This window comes from Triturus cristatus, chromosome 1_2 (assembly GCF_964204655.1).
Source record: "Triturus cristatus chromosome 1_2, aTriCri1.1, whole genome shotgun sequence".
NCBI classification, from domain to species: domain Eukaryota; kingdom Metazoa; phylum Chordata; class Amphibia; order Caudata; family Salamandridae; genus Triturus; species Triturus cristatus.
In genome coordinates this window covers 108,669,161-108,690,665 of record NC_140580.1, presented here as the reverse complement: position 1 = coordinate 108,690,665, position 21,505 = coordinate 108,669,161, and positions in this window count along the sequence as shown.

Sequence of the window (21,505 nt, the reverse complement as noted above, 5' to 3'; positions counted from 1 at the left end):
ATACATGGCAGATTACAGGGATTTACACAGGGGGAACCAGGGGGCAAGCTCTCCGCTGCGGTGCAGGTTAAAAGCACATATACCCCGAGTATTAATCGGGTACACCAATTTGTGTCATGGCCTGGGATTAGGACGATATTCACCCATGATAATAGGCCTCCCACTTTGAGTGGAAGCCTACCGCCCAGCAGAGTCTAGCGCCTTATAGGTGAGCAATCATTAAAAACCCGTATGGCACCTGTCAAGAGAATCGTGACGCAATTGTCTGGCGCAGGAAAATACACTGAGTTAGTCAAATGAGAAAATGAGGAGCAGAATAACACATAGCCACTGCACCAGCAATTTCAACTTTACACGACACTTGTGAGGAAAAAAGCTTTGTACGTCGTTACACCTGAAAGAACTTGTGAGCTCAGCACATTGCATGCTACACAACTCTGTCAGACATTTTCTCATGCACTCCCCACCTTTCTTCAGGAGATGGCATACGCCCCCTGTGTTACCACTTACTGCTCGCAGCCGCAGGCGGTGTGAACACACAGAGCCCTCTTTTATCTCTCCACTGGGGACAACTAATGGGGAAGCCATAGAATTTGTTTCTGAGAGGAAGTAGTGACATCACCTCCTCCTGGAGTCCCACTGCAGCTTGAACCCACCGACGGGGCCTTTTATGTTAATGCCGGATGATGGATGCCTGGGAGAAGAAAGGCTTCTACTGGAAATGACTGGAAAGAATGCACGTTGTATTCCCGCCCCACTATGAACAAGGTGCTCGAGCCATCCTGGGAGATAAATCGGGGATAACCCTTCTTAGAAATCCTGTGGCACACAGCCCAGAGCCAGCCGGGCCCAGGGGAGCCCAGACATGAGCAGGAGCTGTTCACAGGAATTTCCCCTGGTAAATCAGCAGTGATTGAGCAGTACTTGGCTAGATGTCGGAAGCAATTCTTGCACAGCGTTGTCCACCTCCCCAGCAGCACTGGTCTAGAGTGGGAGTTCGTGAAAAGAGAAAGCGTGCATGTGTGAGATGAGATGACAATTTTGTGATCTTGGCAATGCCTGCTTCTTTAGTCAGTTCTGTTATCTTTTAAAATAGTAGTGTGTATAAATATGGAACATGCCAGCATTAAAATCAATATGGAAAACAAAACATTCACACAATCCTAACATGGAAAACAAGCATTTGCAATGCAATAGGTCTCGCATTTACATGAGTTTCAGCTATTGGCATTGTAAATGATTTTGTTTTTTACTTATGTTTTTTGTTAGGAGTGGAGTGAATGTATGTTGTTTGTACTAGAATTATGTGGCTTGAATTGGAATTGTTAGTAGTGAAATTGTGTGGGTTGGAATTGTGTGGTGTGTGTAGTGTATTTGTGTAGTGGAATGGTGTGGCATAGTGGATAGATACGGAGTGAGAGCTGTACAAAATAGGTAGAAAGTATGATTGAGATGAATAGGTAGTTTGTGTATGAAGAGGTGAATGAAGTCTAGATAGAGTAGTGGAAAGAGTGTGTGAGACAGAGAATGAAGGGGAGAGAAGGTTATAGACGCTTAAAGTGGCTGTGTTTGTGTACCTAAACAACACCGAAAGAAATGGAGGAGACTGTGTGTGGTTTGGATTTTTTGAAAAGTTATGGTAAAGAAACTGTGCTTAAAGACCTGAAGTGAACCAATATGAGAAATGTTGGTTCAGTGCATGCTTGTGCAATGGAATTATGTGGATTGTAATTATGCGGTATTAAGTGTAGTGGACTTATGTTTAGTGGTATTGTGCGTCATGGAGAGCATGTATTGAGTGGATGTATGTGGTGTGGTGTTGAATTATGTGGCATGATGTGGAATTCTGTGGTGTAGATTGGATGTATGCAGTGTGTAGTGGAATAGATGTTGTGGAGTGGAATTTTGTGCCATGGAATGAAATTGTGTGGAGTTGAATTGCGTTGCATGGAAATGTGTGACATTGAGAGGAATTATGTTGCGAGAAATTATGTGGCATTAAGTGGTGTATTTATGTGGAGTGTTGGTATGAGGCATGGAGTAGATTTATGTGGAGTGTGATAGTGTGCTATGGAGTGTAATTATGTTGTGTGGATGTAATTGGGTGGCACTGAATTGTGTGGTGTGGCATTGTGTGGCATGGTGTGGTGAAGTGTAAATATGGGGTATGTTGTGGAGTTGAATTTTGTTGAGTGCAATTACGTGTTTTGGAGCTGAGTGGATCTATGTAGACTGTAATTATGTGATGTGAATTGTAACGATGTAGGTTGGAGTGTAATTGTGTGTAGTAGAATTATCTGGAGTTGAATTGTGTTGTGTGGAGTGTAATGAAATTATGTTGCATGGAGTGGTATTATGTGAAGTGGAATTATGTGGCATGGAGCGGAGTGGAAATGTTTGGAGTGAATTTGATGGATTGTGATTATGTGGCATGGAGTGGAATGATGTGGAATTGCATTGTGTGGTGTGGAATTATGAGGTGTTGAAACGTGTTGTGTAGTGGAATTATGCTGTGTGCATTTGTGTGGGATTGCGTGGCACTTAATTGTGTGGCGCTGCAGGGAGAGAGTTCTAGACTGAACCAAGCTCTTCCCAAAAACATTGGCAACCTTCAGACAACTTACAGAAACAAAGCTGTCCAAAACATTGTACATAAGTTTCACAAAAATAGAGACAAGGTTCCCAAAACATTTTAACCCACGCTGTGCAAAACATCTTGTAATATGCATGCAAAATTAATTAAATGCAATTTGTGACATAAAAAGCAGTACCTGGGCTGTAGGACACCTTCTCGGCATGTTGAGCACATGTTGGAGTGCCACAAAAGTCACACATATATACAAGAATGTGTATCATCTTTTATTATATTGCCACACAACAAACTATACACACCATGTTATACCATCCAGCACCGCAAAACATCATAGTAAGTCAAATTACAGGTACTATACCACATTATACCATACAACAACATTCAATACTTCATCACATCATACCAGACTATGCAACACATCATGTCACACATTACTAGGTCTGGGCGAAAATTTCGTTCCGTTCGCGGAAATTGCGATAATTTGACATTTTCGCGTTCCACGGAAAGCGCGAAAATGTCAAAATTTCCGCATTCCGCAGCTTAGCGATAATTTGGTTCTTGCTTGCGCTGTAAAATAATACATTCTCGCGCTCGTGCGATCGCCTTACCTGAATCCCTGCCTTCGCCGACAAGTTTTCTTGATCCGGTCGCGTTCTCCATGAGATGTTGTATTGTTTTTAGCCATTTGCGCTGTCTCGCGACAGTTCGCGCCCGCAGTGACGTCATGCGTCGCACGATCACGTCTTTCTTCTCGCGATCATGCACCGCGAGACAACTGAAAACAAGATGGCCGCGCCCGCGAGCAACCACATGGGTAAGTTGGCGAACCGCAACCATGCAGAAAATCTCGCGAACATGCGGGAAAAAAACTTCCGCATCTTCGCGATATTTCTGCATGTTTGCGATAATTTTTAACATTTTCGCGATAATTTGCGAAAGTGGATTTCGCAAATTCCGCCCACACCTACACATTACAAAACCTCATCATATTACGCCACCCATACAACATACAATTCTACACCAGGCCATACTGCAACATCCAAAATTGCAAGCTGTCTCTTACTCACCACACCAGTCTCAGTATAGAACACCAGAACATACAGAATACTTCATGCAACAGGTCATGCCACAATATCTCATACACCACTCCATCATGTCATTGTACATCACAACACATACCATACAGTAACATACCCCACCACAGCACATCATACTTAACCAGCAAACTTATACCTTACACATGCAATACCATTCAATGCATAAGACACCATTCAAAAGCACAGAACGCCGCAACACTTAATATCACCTCATTCTATACCTGACCATAAGACATCAAAGCATCTAAGGTACACCACACAAAACTACACTGTCTCTCATCATAGAACGACATACCACTATCCAAAATCACATCATCCTGCTTAACAAAACACACTACATCACACTACTCTACGGCATGTACCACCTTATACCATACAACATAACTTAATATCGCACCATACAAAACTTCCCCAAATCATACTTAATCATACCAAACTTCACATCATACCAAACTGCACCACAGAACATTATACCACATCATGTAACACCAGAAAGTACAATAACAACATGCACACCACGTCGTGCCACACAAAGCCATAGCATATCATTTAAAAGAACGTAACACTCCAGCCACATCACACCATCTTACTAAAATCACTGCATTCAGCAATACATCATACTATTCATTGGCACTTCAACCATAAAACGCTATGTAACTCGACTAGCTTCCGGATCTTCCCAAACCCTACCCACCACACAAAGCTTTAAACAGATACCTGGAAGATGAGAGCAAGAAGGACAGAGCAGAGAAGTTATGCAAGTGCACCAATGGAAAGCGGAATTGTTAACCATTAGTAAATTAAATTCTGAGGACTGTGGAATAACGTTTTTATGTCTCCTCCTTGAGATGCCTCTGGACTGTATACATCAAGGTCAGTTTTGTGGCCCCCTTCAGATTAGTGTGCTACAGAATCACAGTGACCGAGAGTCTGGGTGGGAACGAGTCGAAGTAGGCTTGACACTTACCCTGGGCGTAGCTTGCGTAGTAGCGCTACGCTACGCTACACGAAATGCACTTCGCACTACGCAAGCTACACATAGCTACACGAGCTGCGTAGTGAGGTAGGGAAAATGCTGTTCGCAATGATTGCACGGTGCCGGATGCTTGTCCGCACTGTGCAATCATTGCAAACAGCATCTTGCACAGTGCAAGCGGTCATTTTCTGCCACTCGAGTAGATTTGTACTCGAGCGGCAGCTTTCTCAAAGCGGACTGGTAGTTTCTCATCGCGAGCGGTTGCGAGCATACGCAACTACTCGCAATGAGAAACCTAACCTCCCCGTGTTGAGAATCTTGCTGGGAGGTTTATTTTCTGCGCTCGCGATCAGCAACTTGATGTTGCTGATCGCGAACGAGGAAAAAGTCTCGCCGGGTGTCATTTTGCTCGCTCGCGGTCTCCAACTTGACGTTGAGGACCACAAGCAAGCAAAAAATGCCCGCTACGCATTTTTGCACTGTGCTACGTACAATTCGCATTGCGCGTAGTTGCGCAAAATACGCACACTATGCAAGCGTAGAGTAGTACTACGCCCAGGGTTACTTGACACCCCGCATTTCACCCACGTCTCTGTGGCTTCAAAGAGTCAGTGTGCAAATTCGAGTTTTCGTCTTTGTTCCTCATACATTTTGGTAACCGAAATAAATACATGGATTTGCCATATTGTTAGTTTTTGTTAGTCTATCGAATGTCAGGGGGTCTGGAAACAGCAGAAAGTCAGCGAGCTAGATGAAGGGAAAACTTTAAGCGGAAGCACGCCGCATATAACTGCACACTGTCAAAAGTATCGGCAGAATCGGAAAGGGTTACCGGACCTGCACATGGGTCCACCCAAGTAAACGGAGACAGGCAAAGGGTGGGTGCTGGTGGTGGGAGGGGTGCGTAATCCGAGGTCTTGGCGTTGGCTCTCGCCATATACTGAGAAACCCACAGCTGCATTTGTGTTAGGAGGATGGGGGGGCTCCTAGCGCGAGGAGGGAGGGCGAAAGCCAAAAACAAAGATGTAGAGATGGAAGGGAAAGATAAGGCAGGAATAATATAAATGAAATAAGTGCTATCCAAGACATGACGCGATGTCTGTATAGCAGGCGCCTTTTCTGATACATGAGCAGAGTGAAATGAAAAAAAAATTGTGTGCAGGAATAAACATATTAAAAAAAAGGAATACCACACGTAACATGGGTAGTCGTCTGGCAGGGTCCAAAATGACAAAAGGCGGAACTAATTTAGATTATCCACCAAACAAAAGCAGACATTTAAGACGGGCACTAACAGAAGCCAATAGAAAAGATGGGGGGTTCTTGCACTACATATACCAGCTACAGCATGCCTTTCAGAGCTCGACATAAAAAAAAAGCTTTAATGCACTGAAACTTATTATTTCAACAGATTACCAAGGCATGGAAGGATGGTACTAAGGTGTCTTTCCAAGCATGGTGGTATGGTGTCTCTTACAATCACAGACTAGACAGAGCATTTGTTATGTCAGTGTCCCTCGCTATCAATTGAGATCTCCTATGGTTACCCATCACTTATGTTTTAGATATCTCAGCAAATAAAACAGGTTTTCATAATCCCTGTATTGAAGAAGTGCCTAAACTCCACGAATTACTTTTGTATTGAATTTATTGCACTTAGCAATCGACTTTCTATCTCCCCTTACTCTCTACTATTTAATTATTATTATACAGTAGTTATGTATTAATCAGATATATATGATTGTAATTTTCTTTTTTTTCCCTTATTATCAGTATTCCTCATCTAGTGATTTCATAATCATCTATATATGGATTTTATCTTGTATGTATCATATTGTATCCTTCTATTATAAATAAAATCCTTTCTTAAACTATAATAATCATGCTGTGTCGTAAGATATTGTAAAATTGACGTATCTTGATATAAAATCATTCTCTAAGCTTTGAGTACAAAAGTGTCTGGTTGCAGTATAATATGATCACTAGTAGCATTGTTCCATTACACATTGCCATTTTTTTAAGTCAACTTTTTATAACATTCACTCTTTTCCAATCGGAGTGAGTACTTCCAAGTAGTAAAATTAGTTTTCTCCATAACTTATGTCTGTTAGAACTGAGATTTTTGGGCAGGCTAGGGCATGTGCCAAAGCCAGGCAGAAACCACCACTCTAGTCAGGTTAAGGGAGTTACACTCCTAAAATAACTCCTGCTCACCCCCTTGGTAGCTTGGCACAAGCAGTCAGGCTTATCTTTAGAGGCAGTGTGTAAAGCATTTGCACATAACCAACAGTAATACAATGTAAGCACTACAAAAGGACACCACACCCTTTTAGAAAAATATCCAATACTTTTATATACAAGACCCAAAATGATAAAAATCCACAATACAGTACCTAAAAATCTACAGTTATCAAAATATGCTTTAAAAATAGTTCCTTGATGTCGATAGCTCCGTCCAGGGCTATCACGGCGTTGTGAGCAAACAAATCCAAACAGTTCTGGCTGACCTCGGCGTCGCAGGCCAGCTACGGTGTCGGGAAGACCCGCAAACAGTACCTTTTAGAAATGCGAGGCGTCGGCGACCTCCCTATTGAGCTTCTGAAAACACGGCGTCAGCAGGCGTTGGTTCCGGAGGTCGGTGCAGGAGTCGTCGGGGCCCTCAAAGTCACACGCGTTGCAGGGCGATCTCCTCTCTGTTGGGATCAGGAGCGCTGGCGTCGGCAGGCGTCGTGTTCTGGGGTGCGAAGTGCAGCGGTGTGGTATGCGGTGCCTCCAGGTCACGGTGCGAGCAGCGGCTCGGTGGCGGCGTCGGATGGTGTCGTCAGTGAGACCAGGGTCTGTGTGCAAGATGAAGGCGGTGCTCGTCACGGTGTTGGCAGGTCATGGTGCAAGCAGCGGCGTCGTCGTTGCTGAAGTGCTGTCGTCCACTGACGAACTGGAGTCGATGGCACCGGCGTCGGTAGGCCAAGGCTGCTGTGTGGGATGAGGGCGTGCGCCATTTAACTTTACGAGCGGTGCCCTCAAGCCACGGTTCAAGCAGCGGTGTCAATTTCAGCATGGAGCAGTGTCGTCGGGGATACCAATGCGTTGCTGTGAAGCAAGGCGGAGCGGAGTGCGGTGCCCACAGGTCGTGGTGCGAGCAGCAGCTCATTGGCGGCACCAGCAGGTGTCGTCGGTGAGAAAAGGGTCACAGTGCGGCGTTGCAGCAGTCCCCTCTGTGGTGCCAAGGCGTCATCGTGAAGCGAGGCGGTGCGGAGTGCGGTGCCCACAGGTCGCGGTGGAAGCAGCGGCTCGGTGGCGGCATCAGCAGGCGTCGTCGGTGAGACCAGGGTCGCGGTGCGGCGTTTCAGCAGTGCCCTCTGCGGTGCCTTCGGGACACGGAGTCGGCAGCGGCGTCATAGATGTTGTCACGTTGCTTTTCTTCTGTTGCAGCACAAAACACACAGTCCCCAGTGCTGAGGGCAGAAAAGCTTGAAGTCTTTGCTGTTCTTGAGACTTCTTGAACAGGGGGAAAGCTCTACCTTAAACCCTTGGAGAAACTCAAAAAGCAGATTACAGAAAGTTCAGTCCAGTCCTTTCACTGCCCAAGACAGAAGCAGCCACTGCAGGCCAACACAGCAAAGCGCACAGCAAAGTGGTAGGTCCTCCTCACAGCTTCTACAGCTCTTCTTCTTAGCAGTCCTCTTGATCCAAAAGAGTTTTAAAGTTCAGGGGTCTGGTGTGAGCAATTCAGCAAAAAGTGGGGGTATACCACGCAAGAAAGATGGAACTTTCTCACACAACCCCCCCCCCCAAACTAAAGGGGTTGAGACTAACCTTGCCCTATGGAGTCTGCATTGTCTAAGTGGAAGAACCTGGAAAGTCCATCTGCATTGGCATGGGCAGTCCCAGGTCTGTGTTCCACTTCAAAGTCCATACCCCGTAGGGAGATGGACCACCTTAGTAGTTTTGGATTTTCCCCTTTCATTTGCATTAGCCATCTGAGAGGTCTGTGCTCAGTTTGAACCAGGAAGTGAGTACCAAACAAGTATGGCCTCAACTTCTTCAGGGACCAAATCACAGCAAAGGCCTCCCTCTCAATGCCACTCCAACGCTGCTCTCTGGGGAGAAGCCTCCTGCTTATAAAAGCAACAGGTTGGTCTTGGCCTTCATCATTGGGCTGGGATAGGACCACTCCTATCCCTAGCTCAGAGGCATCAGTCTGCACTATGAACTGCTTGGCATAATCTGGAGCTTTTGGAATTGGTGCTGAGCACATTGCTTCTTTCAGGGTGTCAAAAGCCTTTTGGCAACTAACTGTCCAGTTAACCTTCTTGGGCATCCTCTTGGAGGTAAGTTCTGTGAGAGGAGTCACAATGGACTCATGTCCCTTCACAAACCTCCTGTAGTACCCAGTCAAGCCAAGGAATGCCCTGACTTGGGTCTGGGTTGTTGGAGCTGCCCAGTCCAGGATGGCCTGGATCTTGGGCTGTAAGGGTTGTACCTGGCCTCCACCAACAAGGTGGCCCAAGTACACCACAGTGCCCTGCCCTATCTGGCATTTGGATGCCTTGATAGTGACACCTGCATTTTGCAGAGCCTCTAAAGCCTTCCCAAGGTGGATCAGGTGATCCTGCCAGGTGGAGCTAAAGACAGCAATATCATCAAGATAAGCTGCACTAAAGGACTCCAACCCAGCCAGGACTTGGTTCGCCAACCTCTGGAAGGTGGCAGGGGCATTCTTTAACCCAAAAGACATCACAGTGAACTGATAATGCCCATCAGGTGTGGAGAATGCTGTTTTCTCTTTTGCTCCTGGGGCCATGCCAATCTGCCAGTACCCTGCAGTTAAGTCAAAGGTGCTGAGAAATGTGGCTGCTCCCAATTTGCCTATCAATTCATCTGCTCTTGGAATAGGGTGAGCATCTGTCTTGGTGATAGAGTTGAGCCCTCTATAGTCCACACAAAACCTCATTTCTCTCTTTCCACCCTGTGGATGCGGTTTCGGAACCATGACCACTGGGCTAGCCCAGGAGCTCTCAGAGGGTTCAATAACCCCTAACTCCAGCATCTAGCTGACTTCAGCTTTGATGCTTTCCTTGACTTGGTCTGACTGGCGATAGATCTTGTTTTTGACAGTTGCACTGTCACCAGTGTCCACATCACGGGTACACCAGTTTGTCAGACCTGGGGTCAGGGAAAAGAGGCTAGCACACTGTTGCAAGACTTGCTTGCAGTCAGTCTGCTGTTGGGCAGAGAGGGTGTCTGAAAAGACAACTCCATCTACTGATCCATCTTTTGGGCTGTATGAGAGGAAATCAGGGAGAGGTTCACTCTCTGCTTCCTGTTCCTCATCAGTCACCATCAGCATGGTGATGTCACCCCTGTCATTGTGGAGCTTAAGGCGGTTCACATGGATAACCCTTTTGGGTGACCTGCTAGTGCCCAGGTCAACTAAGTAGATGACCTCACGCTTTTTTTCTAGGATAGGGTAAGGGCCACTCCATCTATCTTGGAGGGCCCTTAGTGCCACTGGCTCCAACACCCACACCTGTTGCCCAGGTTGACATTCAACCAGTGCAGCTTTTTTGTCATACCAGTGCTTCTGAAGCTCCTGGCTGGCCTCAAGATTCTTAGATGCCTTTTCCATGTACTCAGCCATTCTGGACCTTAGTCCAAGCACATAGTCCACTATGTCTTGTTTGGGTTCTTGGAGAGACCTCTCCCAGCCCTCCTTTACAAGACAACGTGGTCCCCTCACAGGATGGCCAAACAGAAGTTCAAAGGGTGAGAAACCTACTCCCTTCTGTGGTACTTCTCTGTAAGCGAAAAGCAGACATGGCAACAGGACATCCCAACTCCTCATGAGTTTTTCAGGGAGTCCCATGAGCATGCCTTTCAATGTCTTGTTAAATCTCTCAACAAGGCCATTGGTTTGTGGATGGTAGGGTGTAGTAAACTTGTACTGCACTCCACACTCCTTCCACGTGTGTTTCAGGTAAGCAGACATGAAGTTGGAACCTCTGTCTGAAACAACCTCCTTAGGAGGAGAGGCTTGAGTACTTTTTCACTCCCTCCCCTGAAATTCTGATAAATATCTGTTGGAGTGTTAAGTCAGGGTCTCCCAAAGACCTGGCCTCCCCGAGAAGACTTGAGCGGTGCCTAGAAGCACTGGAACCCTTCATCAGGTATCTCCTAGAGGTCTCATTTGAGACCAGCACAGTCCCTAACTGCTGGAAGGAGGCAGTTGTTCTTCCCCTCCCTAAAAATCCACACCTAGGCCTTGAACGCCTAGATAATCTGCGACCCATCTCTCTGCTTCCCTACTTTGCCAAGATTGCGGAGAAAGTGGTCAACAAGCAGCTTACGGCTCACATTGGGAAATTCCATCTTCTTCACCCAACCCAGTCGGGCTTCCGTGCATGTCATTCAACGGAGTCCGCCCTTCTCCTGGCCACTGAGACCATTCGGCAATTTATGGACGCGGGTCATACTGCGGCCCTGATCCTGCTTGATCTCAGTGCGGCCTTTGACACAGTGGCCCATAAGATATTGGTCGACCGTCTGAAGAGGGGAGGTGTGTCTGGGAGGGCCTTGGGCTGGCTCACCTCTTTTTTTAACAATTGTAGCTTCCAGGTGAGGCAGGGTAAGTTCTATTTGAAAGTGATGGCACTGCAGCAGGGAGTCCCTCTGAGCTCGATCCTAAGCCCCACCCTTTTTAATCTTTATGTGGCTCCCTTGGCTGAGATTGCTGAAGGCTTTGGGATTGGAGTGGTATCCTATGCCGATGACACCCAGTTGGTCGTGTCTCTGACGCAGGATCAACAATCAGCAGCTCCTAACTTGGTGGCGTGTCTCCAAGAACTTGCAGCCTGGATGGACATAAACTGTTTAAAACTTAACGGCAATAAGACCGAGGTGTTGGTAGTGGGAAAAGCCCCTTCTGTTTGGTCGTCTGCGTGGTGGCCACAGGATTTGGGCCCTACGCCTGTTCCTTGTGCCCAGGCAAAAAACCTCGGGTCTGGATAGACACCCACCTTTCGTTTGATTATCACACCAGACGGGTTGCGGGCACATGTTACGGAGTTTTAAAAAGACTTCGGAAAACCCTGGACATATTGCCCGCAGCGGCCAGAAAAACCATGATTCATGCACTTGTGACCTCCCGTCTTGATTATGGAAATGTCCTCTTTCTGGGTGCTACAGAAAGGTGCATACAGAGACTCCAATGCGTACAGAACGCAGCGGCCCGTCTAGTCCTGAAGCGTCCAAGGAGAGCACCCTCCAAACTGGTTCTTACTTCCTTACACTGGCTCCCTATCCGGGAACGTGTTCGTTTTAAGGCACTATTTGTATGCCACCGCATTATGCATGGGATCTCTCCAGTTTATCTGCGGAACCTTCTTAGCCCCTACACTCCCACCCGCCGCCTCAGGTCTGAGGGGCTGGGTTTAGTCTGTATCCCGATGGTGAAGAGAGCCAGGATGGGGGGCCGCTCCTTTAGGTTTTTGGCTGCCCAATCCTGGAACAAACTACCAGTATGCCTTCGATTGGAACCCGTTGAAGGCATTTTTAGGAAGAAACTAAAGACTCTCCTGTTTCCCTCCTGAATAGACCTTAGTACCTGCTCTTGCTGCCTCACCGCAGCGCGGGGACACACTGTTCTAAGTGTAACCATGCGCTTTATAAGATTTGTTGACATAACATAACATAACAGGAAACCCTACCCTGGTGAAGACACCCAGGAGGGCCTTGGCTACTGCAGGAGCTTTAGTAGTCCTAAGTGGAATTGCTTCAGGGTACCTAGTAGCATGATCCACTACTACTAGAATGATTTTTTTCCCTGAGGCTGTGGGACGTTCAAGTGGACCCACAATGTCCACACCTACCCTTTCAAAGGGCACCCCCACCACAGCCATGGGCTCAGTTCCCTCAGGGGTATCCAAGTCCTCTTCCTGTGGAGAGAGGTCCTGAGTTGTTTGCTGTACAGAAGCTGGTCCCCCAGTCTTCTTGCCTTTTCTCATGGCTGGTTGGGCCATATTTTCAGGCTCCAACCCTACTTTTTCACCCTTCCTCTTGCTCTGTGCTCTGGTTTGCACACACATCAAATCAGGGATACCCAGCATGGCTGCATGGGTCTTTAGCTCAACCTCAGCCCAAGCTGAGGTTTCCAGGTCATTTCCTAGCAGACATGCAGCTGGTAACTTTTGAGAGACCACTACCTGTTTCAGGCCAGTAACCCCCACCACCCTAATGGCACCCTAGCCATTGGATGATTAGTGGTAACACTGTCAGCGTTGGTGACTGGGTAGGTTTTCCCAATCAAGTATTGCTCAGGGGAAACCAGTGTGTCTCTCACCATAGTGACACTGGCGCCTGTATCCCTCAGAGCTTCTATCCTAGTTCCATTCACCCAGGGGTATTGCAAATACTTCTTTAAGTTGGGTGGCCACACAGCTACTGTGGCAAACTCAACTTCCCCTTCTGAAACTAGAACTGCTTCATGGTGCATCCTGATTTGCTCTGGGCACACTGATGATCCCATTTGTAGGCTTGCCACTCCAGGTGCAGCTGTACTGGTTACCTTAGGGGCTTTGTTGTGGGGGAAAGATGTATCTACAGTTAAGTGTCCCAACTTCTTACAGTTGTTACACCAGCCCTTTGAGGGATCAAAGTTCTTCCCCCTGTAAGGTTGAGGCACATAGGGAGTAGTTTGGGACCCACCCCCCTGAACAGGTCTTTGGGGCCCTTTGGAAGACTCAGACTTTTTATCTTGGGGATTCTCATCACCTTTCCCCTGGGGAGGTTTTGTAACCACCTTCTTCTGGTCACCCCCAGTGGTTGTCCTTATCACCCTAGTATTGACCCAGTGGTCTGCCTACTTTCCCAATTCTTGGGGAGAAATTAAACCTAGGTCTACCAAATGTTGATGCAACTTTTTATTTGTGCAATTACTTAATATATGTTCCTTCATAAACAAATTCTAAAGTCCAGTAAAATCATGCACATTATGTCCAACTAACCAACCATCCAGTTTCTTTACTGAGTAGTCTACAAAGTCAATCTAGGACTGGGTCTGGTTTTTGTGAGTCCCCCTCCTCCCCCCCCGGAATCTAATTCTATACTCCTCAGTGGCGAGCCCAAATCCCTCAATCAGAGTCTTCTTCATGAGGTCATAGGACCCTGCATCTGGCCCAGAGAGGGTCAGAAGCCTGTCTCTGCAGTTACCAGAGAACAGTTCCCACAGGAGTGCCCCCCAGAGAGGTTTCTTTACTTTTCTCATTTCACAAGCCCTCTCAAAGGCTGTGAACCACTTGGTGATGTCATTACCTTCCTCAAATTTAGGGACAATCCCTTTGGGGATTTTAGGATCAGAAGTTTCCTCCCTATCCTTAGTTTTAGTATTGCTGCCACCCATCTCCTTTCTTTCTTTCTCTAGAGCCAGGAGCCTGGACTCTAGATCCAATCTTTTGGCCAGCTTGGCTAAAAAGCTGTCCTCTTCACGGGGGGGGGGGTCCCCCCAGTGAGATCCCTGGTACCTGGCCACCTATGTGGTCTCTAGGTTCCCAGAGATTGATTCTTAGAGTCAAGGGTACCGTGGCCCTTTCCTCCCGAGGGATTACTGGAGGGGGGTCATTATCCTCATCATCCTCCTCCCTGTCCTCATCTGACTGGTCATCACCATGTTCAGATGGGTGGTCCTTTGCATACTCAGCCAGGAGCTCCTGGAGCCCTTGTTTGGTTGGATGCAGGCCCATTGGTATACTTTTTAGTTTGTATAGGGACCTCAATTCCTTGAAAGACAAGTGTGAGTAAGATGTGAGGTCGAGCTCCTCCACTAGGTCCTGCATGGTATTATCTTCACTAATAGCTGGGTTTCTTTGAGACATTCTAACCTGACAGTTCTAACCCTCTACCCTTGACTACAGTGAATTATATTTCTCTAAGATTCTAAGGGGACTTAAGCAAGGCCCTGACAAGACTTTTAGTATTTTGGAAAGACCGATCAGAATTCTAAAGGCAATTTTAAGAGTTCTATTGTGTGATCAGATGGTAAGCAAGTAGTCCAACAAATGCAAGTTTGTATCCCACCGCTGCCACCAATGTAAGAAAGTGACTCTGTATATACTGTCCCCAAATAGGTACAGGGTGTACAAGTCCTCAGTCCCCAGAGATTTGGCAGAGGCTAAAGTTAGATATAACCTTACTCTCTAAAGTGGTAGCTTGGTCGGGTAAGATTTCCCGATGCCAAAAGGCACCCCTGCACCCGGCGCCCTGCGGCCCCCTGCGCCCAACTCCTGGGTGCCTACCTATCCTACAGCTTCCCAACTTACCTCTCGAAGTGGTGGTCGCACCTGAAGAATCTTCGTCCCCGAGCTTGCAGCCTTTGTTCGTCTTATAGCTTCTCCATAGAAATCCATTGAGCACCCTACAGTTCAAAAGCACCCTGTACCCAGCCGTCCGAGTGCCCTTGGAAGTGCAACAACTATCCTAATCTACTTCCCCACTTGCCCTGAGCAAGTGACCAGGAGCCCAGCTCCCACAGCCGCATGGCCTGCTTGCCAGCAGCCACCAACCAAAGGCCCCCTGCCCGCCATAGGCTAACATTGGGCCTAACTCTCTCTGCACCCGGCTGCCCCTGTGCCGCTGAGGCTGTAAACACTGTACCTACCTGTCTCTGGGAGACCCCTGAGTCTATGCCCAGAACCTTAACTCTGCCAGTCGAGTACTTACCCAAAAGCCGATAACTCACTTTTCTTCCATAGGGTAACAGTGACTGGTTTCACTTGGAAATTCTTCTAAGTGTCGAGTTTTGAAACTTTAAAATATTCACCTAAAATCAGCCGAATAACGAAAACAAAATTACTCACCTGTTATCAGGAGAGATCCCAGTGCTGGATCTTGATGCCCAGCACTGACCCTGAAAAGTAATTACAACCGTACTTACCGCTAACTTGATTTTCCTCCATAGGATAACATTGCTTGGTTTTTTGCCAGAAATTCTTGTGTGTCGATTTTTGAAACAAACAAATATTCTCAAAAAATCGCCTGTATAACAAAAACGTATTCTTTTAACTATTTACAAGAGATGCACCAGTGCTGAATCCAGGATCCAGCACTGAGTAAGAAAAAGTAACGACAACCCTACTTACCTGCTAAGTGAATTTCCTCCCATAGCATAACATTGGTGATTCTATGTGAAAAAGTTTCGAAGTGTCAACTTTTAAAATACAATAATATTCCTTAAAAATCATACCTGTAACCAAATCGTTTTTACTCAACTGTTTACAGGAGATGTCCGAGGACTGAATCTAGGATCCAGTCCTGTGGTAAGAAAAGTAATCCAAAAAGTAATTAATTGCATTTACTTAGAAATTCCCATTGAGCTCAATGTTATAATTGTGTTTGAAATTGTGTTGCCTGTTGCAACAACTGTAACTATTGAATTCAAAAGACTACTGCCTATTGAAAGTATTTAACTAAAGCATCTCATTCCGAGAAAGTATATTTTGATACCTATTATTGGTTCTAAAATAAAACAACCATATATTTTTATATACAAACCATTGGCCTAGAGTTCAGTTCTTGAGTGTGTGAGACCATTTGCTGACTGAGTGTGTACAACAAATGCTTTACACTGTCCTCTGATACTGCCTTACTGCTCGACCAAGCTACCACTTTAGAGAGTAAGGTTATATCTAACTTTAGCCTCTGCCAAACCTCTGGGGACTGTGGAGTCTGTACACCCTGTACCTATTTGGGGACAGTATAGAGAGTCACTTTCTTACATCTGGGACCCAATATTTATATCCCAAAATCCTTTGATCTCTTAGGCAGAGAGTGTCTATGCCCAGCCAGAACCAGTTCTGCCTTCTCTGGTGTGATTTCCTGGCAGGAGATGGAGACGCATTGTCAGAGGCAGACCAGGCCCTTTGAGTTGCAAGGAATTCTCCTCCCCGTTCTCCCATCGCAGCCCAGGTCTATTCAGCCCTTTCCTGACCTCCCTAGACTATCTGGAGCCACTCCTGCTCCCCAGCCTTCTGTCATCCAAAACCCAGACAGGCAATCCACATTCCATCAGAGGCACACAGGATGACTGAGCAAGAAAATACCTACTTTCTAAAAGTGGTATTTTCAATCACAGATTGTAAAAATCACCTTCACTAAAAGATGCATCTTTAGATTCTGATTCCAGGCATACTAAATGTTATTTTACTACCTAGTTCCCAGGGCCAGTTATGTTTATAAGAGGTTATAAACAAACTTCCCATTCTGTCCTATGGGGAACAGGTAGCCTTGCAATAGTGAAAAACGAAATTGGCTGTAATTCACTATTAGGACATGCCATGCACACCAGGGCATGTCCTACCTTTCACATACACTGCACCCTGCCCACAGGGGTACCCTGGGCCTTCCTTAGGGGTGCCTGACAGGTCAGAAAAGGGAAGGTTAGGGACTGGCAAGTGTGCACTGCCCAAGTCGACATGGCAGTTACAAACTGCATGCAGACTCTGCAATGGCAGGTCTGAGTTACCTTTTTAGGGCTACTCATGTGGGTGGCACAATCAGTGCGGCAGGCCCGCTAGTAGCATTTGTTTTACAGGCCCTGGCACACCCAGTGCACTTTACTATGGACTAACAAGTAAATCATTTATCCAATCATGGAAACACCAATCCACAACACAATTTACACAGAGAGCCTATGCACTTTAGCACTGATTAGCTGTGGTAAAGTGCCCAGAGTCCTAAAACCAACACAAACAGGTCAGGAAAAATAGGAGGAAGAAGCAAAATGTTTGGGGATAACCCTGCAAAAAGGGCCATTTCCAACAATGTCATATTGTTTTTACAGTCCTATCAGTTTGTTATGTCACAGTTGAAGGATTACAATGGCAATATACTCTCAATATTTCACTTGGTACAATGCCAGCAACAGGTTATTAAACAGCTTTGCCAACAGTGTAAAAACCTCCCCTGCCCTCCCCCACTCTTTTTCCGTCCTGGAGAGTAGTGTTGCATTTGTATCAATCTAGTCAAAAATCCATGCAGCTACAGGTTATCCCCTGTGCTATAGACCTACTGTGGTGGGGAGGTTTCTTCCTTTACTCCAGAGCAGATACAGGGGTCACTCTTCCATGGAGATTGGCTACCCTCACAATGCGGGCAATTCTGCCAATACAATTATGTTGGGCGCATGTGTATTACTATTGGAGCAATTTCCCTCCAATTGTGTACTTTCCGGGTAATTTGGTGCTTCCCATTGGTTGGCAGCATGGCTACTTTAAGGCCAAATGTTATCGTAGACCCGCCCTCTTTGTACGTTTGGATTCTTTCATCTCAGAGTCCTGCAATCAGCTTTATACACAGTCCCCTCCGTTCTTTCCTTCAGAGTGCTCTGCTTTCTATGTCTTGCTCAGTAAAGTACCTCTCACTTCCAATTGTCCCTCCAGAGTGGGATGCATAACTGCCTTCCCTCTCATCGTGATGGCCCTTATGGCCAACAGCAACCCTAGGTGTGCAAATTTCAAGGCCTCTTTGTTTTTCTTGGTCCACATCTGTATCCCCAGCAAGCTACTCTCTATATCCAAATGTCTTTTTTTCCGATGATGTGTTCTGTGTTGTCTGCCAATGTAGTCTAATAATTGTTAAACTCCAAGTAATCCCACAGCATGTGTTGTAAATTAGCTTATTCATGTCAACACCAAGGGCAGGCTGAGGGGGCCCCTGGGAATACCTGCCATAGCTTCTGCGGAGTGATATATGCCCTGTGTAGTATATTAAATTGAATGTACATGAAGCACGAATTACGAGACACTTCTTATGGGTAGCACTGGACCCTTGGTCATTCTTTGTTATTGAATTCACGGCCGGCCACGGCATCCCACTTGTCTCTTATGGTTGCAATGATACCCCTGAGTGTGCCAGAAGGGATGTGGAAAGCCAGGAGACCATCCGCTGGCTGCTACCAATTGTATATATATTGTTTGCATCAGGGCCTGTGTTGGATTGTCTGTTGTTTCTATGTGCACTGTTCTTTAAGAGCGAACAATATCCTATTACACATCAGGCACTGACCGCTCAGGAGTTCCCATTCAAGGTCTGGGAATCTTCTATGGTACTGTCTTGAAATACAAGCCTAATGGTGTAAAGCCCTGCCCGTCCCTGTGCTGTGCTCGACACCAGAACATTTGCAGTGTCACCCGTGCAGATGCCGCCTGTGCTTCCCAGTGTTTCTCGGTGCAGTGTAGCAGCCAGTGCAGGCCTGGGGAGAGCCAGGATGGAGGTTCTGCTCATGACACTGCCAGGCCCAGCTCCAAATGCCTCACTTACAGGACAATCAGCACGCCATTCTTTCTGGGTTTTATTCTGTCTGACAGCATAAGTCGAATATTCATCGAAGACATTTTAAAACTCCCATGTGTCCATCCGGCTCACCAGCCCTCCTAAGAGAAACACAGATGTATTTTGTAATCTCTTGGCAAGTTATCAAAGCAATAAACAGAGACTATGTACTTTATCAGGCTATCTATGCCTGCAAGCCATGTAGGTCGATATGTGTAATTTCTCCAATAATTACCATCTACAGAACACACTGTATGTGCTAAATTGTTTTTTAGCCTCATAACAAGTGTTTGATACTACTACTTTGTAACCCCACGGAACACATTTAATCAACCTGTGAAGAACGAAATATTGAGTAAAACGTGTAAGGATTCAGATAGATAACTTGCTGAATAATTGCAGCTGTTTTCACAGAGGCCATAACCCTCTCACACTTTACTAAGATTGTAAACTGTGCCCTGCCTGTTAGACTGTGATCTCTGCCGCAATTACATTAACCCCAGTAAGCTATATTATCGTGCATAAAGGCATATAGCCTACAGGTTACACTTAATGGCCTGCAATGGTTCTATTATTCCTCTAAGCTATTTTCCGACAATTCAAGCCTGTGAGCTAGGATTACATTCAGATCTCTGTTGCAGGAGGTGTGCTGGATTCCGACTACAAATAGAAGTCTGTAGCAGGTGCCTTAACCCATGACGCCATCTTTAAAATGGATTTGGACCCATAGTTTTAAGACAAGAGAATGACAGCTATACATTTGCCATTCTGTGGACAACTCTCCACAGTGTAGTAAAATACACTACACATCTTCCTGAGATGGGCACAGTGGCATACAGCCTTAGAGCCATGCTTACTGCACACGTGTGAGATAAACCACCTCGTTTTGTGTATTTTTCTACATTTTGAAGTGCCCGAAAATCTTCAGCAAAGTTATGAAAGTAAACATTCATACTTTATAAATGTTCTCGTTACCTAGAATTTCGTATTCCATTGTACTGCAATTATTTAGCAGGGGCAGGTGGCCATATATCCACTGGTAGATAATTTATTATCGACACCAGCTTCAGTCTTTTTCACAGATGTTTTGGAACAGACTTTGGCTTTAAGCCACAACCTACTTTACATAATAAGTCTACAGCTCACATCAGGTGCGCTCAGCCTTTACCTCATTGAGCATGAAAACTACTTCCACCCCAAACTTTAGTGATTGATAAATCGTGAACAATATAACTTTCAACATGGGCAATTACAATTGCCTCCAAGGCTTTCACAAATTCCACACTAAGGATCCCTACGTATACACTCTGTAACTCTATGGTGCAATTCACTATATTGTTTCCAGTGATGTCACCAGTGATGTCATCAATGATGTAATTTGATATGTCATCAATGATGTTGTTTATCATGTCATGAGTTATGCAGTATGTGAGATTATAAGCACTTCGGGGGGTGCAAGTTATAGTTGTCTGTGTTTTTTGTTGTTTTTTAAAAGTTAGTTGTGTTCTTTCAACCCCTATGTCACTTTAACCTTTGTTTTTTCAGTGACTATATATATATACACACACATACATATATATATATATATATATTCCATCAATCAATCCTTTGCTCAAAAAAGATTGCACCGAGCCCCAATTTGTTCATAACAGCGTGTTTTATTCCATCAGGTTTGTGGCAAACAACTCCCGACGCGTTTCGAAACCCTCCGGTTTCTTGGTCACGGGTTGATACGATGTTGACACTCGTCACATGATATAGTACACAATGTGTAAATAAACAAAGGACTACATTGCTGCCAGGTTCACATAGCTAGTTTAAGCGCCATCTTTAAATAATAAGATGATACTGAGTTTCAACAGTTAATTCACAGCGTTTCATTTAAATTTAAACAAATTCAATTGGACATTTAATTAATTAATATAATGAAATTTCAAAATGATAATTACAAGTGTAAATTTGTAAAACAGTCCAATGATTGTATGACATGTGTAATTTGCGATTGCATCATCGTGATTAAACTAATCATGTCACTTGACCCAAGTGGGTATACTGTGATTTCTGTTTCATTTAACCGTCCCAGTGGGCAAACATTTATCAATTGAAATTGAAATTCAATTCAAAAGTACAGTTCATTTTTCAAAATTTCAACAGATGGCTAACGCTGCATATTTCACAACCTCTGGCAAAAGATCCGTCTCCTATAAAAATGAATCATAAATGTGCATCAATAAAATAGTATAATATATACCAAAATTTTAAAAGACATCATAAACATCATATCACAGGAGGCAACGTGACTTCATCATAATTCTATTTACATAACAATTCATAAAGTTCAAAAAAGGCCAGAAAGACTGTTTCAACCAAGGTGGACTGACAGTTCCTCATCTTTATTGATGCCCACCGGATGCACAGTGTCATATTTTATAATCAATCTGGATTCTAACCTGCGCAGATCCTGGATTCTATTCCCTCCCCGTTCGGAGAAAGGAATTCTATCAATGGCACAATATC